This window comes from Rhododendron vialii, chromosome 4a (genome assembly GCF_030253575.1).
Source record: "Rhododendron vialii isolate Sample 1 chromosome 4a, ASM3025357v1".
NCBI classification, from domain to species: Eukaryota; Viridiplantae; Streptophyta; class Magnoliopsida; order Ericales; family Ericaceae; genus Rhododendron; species Rhododendron vialii.
The window spans coordinates 19,053,572-19,061,270 of NC_080560.1; the positions used below are offsets into that span (position 1 = coordinate 19,053,572).

At 38.4% G+C, this 7,699-nt stretch overlaps 1 pseudogene; it reads left to right on the forward strand.

Moving 5' to 3' along the window:
* Positions 1–1,544: 1,544 nt before the first annotated feature.
* Positions 1,545–7,193, forward strand: LOC131323776 (uncharacterized; annotated as a pseudogene).
* Positions 7,194–7,699: the final 506 nt, after the last annotated feature.

Genomic DNA, 7,699 nt, shown 5'->3' on the forward strand with positions numbered 1-7,699 from the left:
TTATAGGGTTTTACAATTTTTGTTGTCTAATCTGTACGCTTCATTACTGGGTCTTGGGGATTCAGTTTCCCAACAGTGGTATCAGAGCAGGCTGTAATCACGCGTATGGATTAAACAGGCCATGTTGTCCGTAGGTTATAGAGGGTAGAACGTAGAACTGTGCTAACCCTTATTTTTGCAGCGTTCTTACCCAGCTATTATGGTCACATGATTTTTATTGGTTTTATGTGATTAGATCCCACGATAATTTTTTCGTGGTTATTGTTATTTATTGGGTACCACGATTATTTTTGTGGTTGTAATAATTAACGTAGCATGTGTTATTTATTGGGTGCCACGATTATTTTTCGTGGTTGTAATAATTAACGTAGCATGTGAACTCCAATGGAGGCATAAGATCGATATTTGAATGTTTCTTCGATTGTAATAGCATTCGACGGTTATTCGGAGATCGAAGATGGTAGATACAAAAGATTCAAGTTATTTGGCGCACAACAGTTTTTTTTCCAGATTCGTAGAGTCTGATTGCAGGGCTATTTTGACCCAGTAAACATTGGAATCAGAAAATCTGTTTTTCACGAACGTTGTAGATAATTGAATTTCGAATCCAACCCAATTTGAATCACTTCAATTGGAGGTCAGATGAAGAAGATATGGCCAAAATACTGAAGGCTGTGCAGTTTACGCGGGAATATATTAAATCCGAAATTTCTTGCCTAAGCACGGTTGGATTTTGGTTTTCTTGATTGATTCAAACTATCTAAGTCTTCTACACAACTATAGCCGAAGGATTTCAAGTTTGGAAGGACTCCTTATTGCTTAAGGATTTCAAGTTTGGAAGGATTCCTTGTTGCTCAAGGATTGCATCTTTGACCATAATAGTTGGGATGCATATTTTATTATGTTTCCTAATTTATGTTTATGCATGTTTCTATGATTGTTTGCATATGTAATAGTTTACCATATTGGGACAACATGGTAATATATGGCTTTTGACCTAGATCACGTTTTTTGCAAACTTAAAAATTTTGATAACCCGCACAAATTTTTTTTTAAATAACTAAGTGGGAGAGGGAGTTTATTTTTATAAATCCCACGGTCTCCATTACTAGTATGTAGATGATGTAATTAATTTTGTGTGATGGTTTTAGAACCTTCCCCCCATCGGGCAAAATTAATTATGGCCTCATCGGTACAGACTTCCTTAAAAGATAGGTCATGATGATTGTTGTGTGAATTACTACACCATCTGAGGTAATTCATAACGGAACAATGGGTCATGGGGCTAGGTAATGGTATACACTTAGCTGTAAATAATAGTATCCTCACCATCTGAGTCACTATTATTATTTATAGGACCGAAGTTATATTGGCTATTTAATTTTGCTTGGCACGGTATAGTGTCTAGATAGTAAAATTAAAAGGTTGTGCTTATCTACACGAATGATAAAGAGTAGAGACTTCCCATCGAGGCATGCTCTTCACGGTGTGTAGGGTTGCCAATGTTTTTCTTTTAACATGTGGTAGAGAGAAACAATATTAAAATGAAATTCAAAATTTTTATTGCCCTTCATAATTGATTGTTATGTTATTTGATTCTCAGATTCAAAAATGGGCTCTTTCAATCCACTTGCCATTATTCTCAAAGAAAATAAACTTACTGGACCAAACTATGTTGACTGGAAAAGAAACTTGAATATTGTGTTAACTGCTGAGGGCCACAAATATGTGCTATCTACGGCGTGCCCTCCTATACCTGAAGAAAATGCCACAGAATAGGAAGCAAAGCCTTATAAAGATTGGGTTAAGGCTGATGAGATGGCGCGGTGTTATATTTTGGCTTCTATGTCGAATATATTGCAACATCAGCATCAAGCTATGGAAACTGCTTCTGATATGATGCTGAACCTCAAAGAAATGTTTGGGGATCAGAATCGAGCAGCAAGGCTAGTTGCTATGAAAGAATTGGTGAGCATCACCCATGTTGAAGGGACCCCGATTAGGGATATCATGTTCTAAAGATGATAGTTCTTCTTAATGAACTAGAGATTCTTGGAGTTGAAATTGATGGGGAAACCCAGATCGATTTCGTTCTTAACTCACTGCAGTCTGAGAGTTTTAAGCAGTTTCGCCTGACTTATTCTATGAACAAAATGCATTTATCTTTGGCGGAACTTCTTAAGGAACTCCAAGCAGCTGAGGGTCTTTTGGTTGGGAAGAAACCACCTTCAGTGCTAGTGGCAGAGAAGGCTTCTACTTCTAAGACGAAAGGCAAGAAGAAGCAGAATAAGTCTCAGAAAAAGGTTGTGGAGGCAGTTCATGTGCCTCAAGGTGGAGTGAAAAAGCCTACGGGCAATTGTTTTCACTCAAGCAAAAAGGACACTGGAAGAAGGAATGTCCGATTTTTCTCAATAAAGTGAACAAACAAGGTAAATCTTTTTCACTAGTTGTTGAATCATGTTTAGCGGTGTTATCTACCAGTACCTGGTGTGTAGATATAGGAGCCACTAATCATGTTTGCAATTCATTGCAGGGGTTCCAGGAAACCAGAAGACTCAGTGATGGGGAGATTTATCTACATATGGGAAATGCTACGAGAGTGGCAGCAGCTACAGTAGGAAATGTTTTTTTAAATTTTAATAGTAATATGAGTTTAATTTTGAGAGATTGTCTTTATGTTCCTACTGTTAGAAGAAACTTGGTTTCAGTTTCTAAGTTAATAAAGGATGGATATTTGGTTTATTTTAGTGACTCTGTGGTTATTAAGTTAAATAAACGTTTTATCTATTCTGGTTCATTGGTGGATGATCTCTACATTATAAATCCTATATTTCCTACAGTGCAACTGCATGAATTGAATAACACTAATAATTTACAATGTAAGAGAAAAAAGCCTTCAAAATTGAACCAAACGTATCTTTGGCACTTACGTCTTGGTCATATTAATCTGAATAGGATTTCTAGACTGGTTAGAGATGAACCTTTAGGTTCATTAGAAGTTAAGGAACTTCCAGTCTGTGAATCCTGTTTGGAAGGTAAGATGACCAAAAGGCCTTTTTCAGCAAAAGGATATAGAGCCAAAGAGCCGGTTGAATTGGTTCACTCTGATTTGTGTGGGCCTATGAATGTCCAAGCTAGAGGTGGTTTTGAGTACTTTGTCACTTTTATTGACGATTAGTCAAGGTATGGATATATTTATTTGATGCGCCGTAAGTCCGAATGCATTGAGAAATTCAGGGAGTATAGGGCGGAAACGAAAAAGCGTTTGGGTAAATGTCTCAAGACACTACGATCTGATCGTGGTGGTGAATACCTCTTGGGAGAGTTTAGGGACTACTTGTCAGCTGAAGGGATTACATCCCAGTTGTCAGCTCGAGGTATGCCACAACAAAATGGTGTAGCAGAGAGAAGGAATAGGACTCTTATGGATATGGTAAGATCAATGATGAGTTATTCAGATTTACCAATTTCGTTTTGGGGACATGCACTAGAAACAGCAGTGTATATTCTTAACTTGGTACCATCTAAGTCAGTACCATCTACACCCACAGAACTATGGGCTGGGCGCAAACCTAGTCTCCAGCATGTTCGGGTTTGGGGTAGTCCAGCACATGTGTTGAATGAGAACGCAGATAAATTGGAATCGAGGACAGAAGTTTGCTTGTTTGTGGGGTATCCTAGAGGAACGAGAGGTGGACTGTTTTATAGTCTTACGGATAAGAAGGTCATTGTTAGCACTAATGTCCGGTTCTTAGAAGAGGACTATGTGATAGACCACAAACCCAGAAGTAAAATTGTTCTAGAAGAATTGAGAGGAGAGAGACCAGCACAAACTTCTTTACCACCAATAGTGCAGGAGGAAATGCCACAAGAGATATTTGTAGAGGCACCTATTGACACATCGGTACCTCGTCGTAGTGGGAGGGTTACTGTTCCACCCAATCAGTATACGTTGTTGGGAGAGTCTTTTGAAATGATCCCTGATGATCAACATGCTGAACCCTGTAACTACAATGAGGCACTTCAAGATAAAGATATGGAACTTTGGCAAAAGGCTATGAAATCAGAGATGGAGTCTATGTACTCTAATCGGGTTTGGGATCTTGTAGAACCACCTGAAGGGATTAAACTCATTGGATGCAAGTGGATCTATAAGAAGAAGAGAGGAGCGGACGGGAAGGTGCATACCTTCAAAGCTAGGCTTGTTGCGAAAGGGTATACTCAGAAAGAAGGGATCGACTATGAGGAAACTTTTTCGCCAGTAGCCATGCTTAAGTCCATTCGGATTCTCTTATCCATTGCGGCTCATCTCGATTACGAGATTTGGCAAATGGATGTAAAGACCGCGTTCCTTAATGGAAATCTGGATGAGTGTATCTATATGGTGCAACCAGATGGATTCATAGCAAAAGGTCATGAGCACATGTTGTGCAAGCTTAAGAAGTCTATTTATGGGCTTAAGCAGGCATCTAGATCTTGGAACATTCATTTTCATCAAGCAATCAAGTCTTTTGGTTTTGATCAATGTCTGGATGAGTCATGTGTGTACAAGAAGCGCAACGGAAAAGTTGTAGTGTTTCTAGTACTATATGTCGATGATATCTTGCTCATCGAAAACGATGTGGGAGTGTTATCTTCAGTGAAAGTGTGGTTATTCGGCCAATTCGAAATGAAGGACTTGGGAGAAGCTGGTCACATCCTAGGGATTAAGCTTATACGAGATCGCAAGAATAGGATATTAGGCTTATCACAAGCTACTTATATCAATGTCATTCTAGCCCGTTTTAGCATGCAAGATTCCAAGAAAGGGTTCCTCCCTTTTAGACATGGAATCAATCTATCCAAGGATTAGTGTCCTAAAACACCTGAAGAGATGGAGAAAATGAAGGCAGTTCCTTATGCCTTGGCAGTAGGAAGTCTTATGTATGCTATGTTGTGTACTAGACCTGATATTTGCTTTGTCGTTGGCATGGTTAGCAGATTTCAGTCTAATCCAGGGCAAGAACATTGGATTGCAGTGAAACATATACTCAAGTATCTGAAAAGAACTAGAGATCATATGTTGGTGTTCCAGTCAGATAGTCTGGTACCTCATGGGTACATAGACTCAGACTTCATGTCAGATAGGGATTCCAGAAAGTCTACCTTAGGATATGTGTTTACCTTGGGAGGTGGAGCCATAAGTTGGAAGAGTATCAAACAATCTTGCATTGCTGATTCTACCATGGAGGCAGAGTATGTGGCAGCTTCTGAAGCAGCCAAGAAGGCTGTTTGGCTTAGAAACTTTTTGTTGGATATGGAAGTGGTCCCTTTAGTGCAATCAGCCATTACACTCTATTGTGACAATAGCGGTGCAATTGCTAATTCGAAGGAGCCAATGACTCACAAGAAGGGCAAACACATTGAGCGTAAGTATCATCTGATTCGAGAGATCGTACAGAGAGGTGATGTTGCTGTGACCAAGATTGCATCAGCGAATAACCTGGCAGATCCTTTTACGAAGAGCTTACCAGCTAAGACTTTTGATAGTCATGTAGAGGGAATGGGAGTGAGATGCATGGCAGTATGGTTTTGAGTCTTAGTGGGAGTTTGTTAGGAGATTATGTAAAAGTTATGTTTTTATATGATGGATTAATATTTAATTATTAATCAGTTTTATCCATTTTTTATGAGAATCTTTTATGGGCAATATTTGCATGATAATTTTGTATGTTGTGCATGTGTGTCTTTTATTCTACATAGTAGATAATCCAATGTGTAGAGTACGGCTTACACACAGAAGACTGGATCATTGGTTCTTGTGGAATATAAGTTATGGTTCACAGTCTTAGATGGAATTTGACACACCATCGGTAGGACTGTAGCACAATATTTTAGTAGGTTTTTCTTGACTACAGGGAATGGTATTAATTCCAACTCATTGTGCTAGTATACTTTATGTGTATTGAACGGGACCGTATTGAGGTAATTGTCTTTATACTAACTTTATAAGACAATTGGAATCTCATGGTTATTATGAATGCTTATGCTCTTAATCCAAAGATAATTATTAGAAGTATATATTTAATGTTGTTGACTTTGATTCATTAAAGAGTGAGATCTTTATACGGTCAATAGTCTCGGTGAGTTGGGTAGCAACATTATGTATATGACAACTATTAATTATTAATGGAATCCACGTCCCGATAGGGATTGATGATACCCCTTGAGTAAGCGTATAAGTTTCGATTATGTCAAACCCTGCAGGTGGATATTTGTATCCGACATATCGAATAAGTTAAGCGGATAGTCTCAAGTTAAGATGTTGATTAAGTGGGAGATTGTCAGTAATTTATTTTAATCAACGGGTATCTATAATCTTAACGTGGGGAGATTAATAAGTATTTAATATCATGGAGCTTGTAATATAATTGAGATAAGGACGGGAGCGCAATTATAATTCTGTAGTGTGGTGAATTATAATTAGTGAAATAAGAAATAGAATCCTGGCGGGATTAAGTTTTCTTATTTACACTGGGAGCCCAGACTTATTACTCCTTAGGTCCCTATCGTAGCCCTATATATACACGTTATGCTCTCTAGGTCAGATGTATGTTTTTCTATTATTCAGTAAATAGAGGCAGGCTTAAAGAGAGCAAACAGATCACGAAAGAGTCCACATTTGGTTCGTGTTCTAGACGTGCAGGGAATACGATAGAAGATCGTAAGGTACGGTCGAGCAGTATTCGTGGTTTATAGCAAGACGTGCTATAACAAGTTCAACCAGCGTTCATGTCGCAGGGAGTTCATGTAGAACCCTAATTCCGCTTTATAGGGTTTTACAATTTTTGTTGTCTAATCTGTACGCGTCATTACTGGGTCTTGGGGATTCAGTTTCCCAACAGAAAAAGGGCTCCAACAAGGTGACCCTTTTTCCCATTTCTTTTTGTGTTATGCATGGAGAGACTTTCTTCTTTGATTACCAAAGTGGAAGAAGGAAGTTGGAAAGGAATAAAAGTAACAGAAATGTGTGCCCCCTTTCTCATTTGTTCTTTGCAAATGACCTTATTCTCTTTGGTCAGACTAATGTTAATATTGGCAAAGCTATGATGGAAGTGCTTAAGGATTTTTGTGATATGTCTGGTCAAACAATTAATCTCGCCAAGTATAAATTGTTTGTCTCCCCTAATATGCCCAGAAGAAGAGCTAGATAGCTTAGTGAGATTAGTGGTATTCTCCTCACAGCTGACCTAGGTAAATACTTAAGTGTTCCCCTATTACATACTAGAGTGAGTAAACAACATTTTAATGATCTTATTGAAAAGGGCAAAAGAAACTTGTTGGAAATCTAACAATCTTATGCTGGCAGGAAGAGCCACCCTTATCCAATCTGCTTCTTCCACTATACCTAGTTATGCTATGCACACATGCACCTTCCCATCGGTATAAGTAACTAGCTAGATAAGATGAATTGAGATTTATTGTGGGGGGATACCCCTGATAAGAGGAAAATACATCTCATTAATTGGAGCCAAGTTTGCAAAAAGAAGGATAATGGTGGTCTGGGTCTCAAGAAGGCTAATGTTCAAAACCTAGCTTTACTTTCTAAACTTAGCTAGAAAATGATTAATGATGAAGATAGCTTGTGTGTTCAAATTCTTAAAGATAAGTACCTAAAAAACAACAATGCTCTATCCTGGCCTAGAAAGTGTGGGGGTCG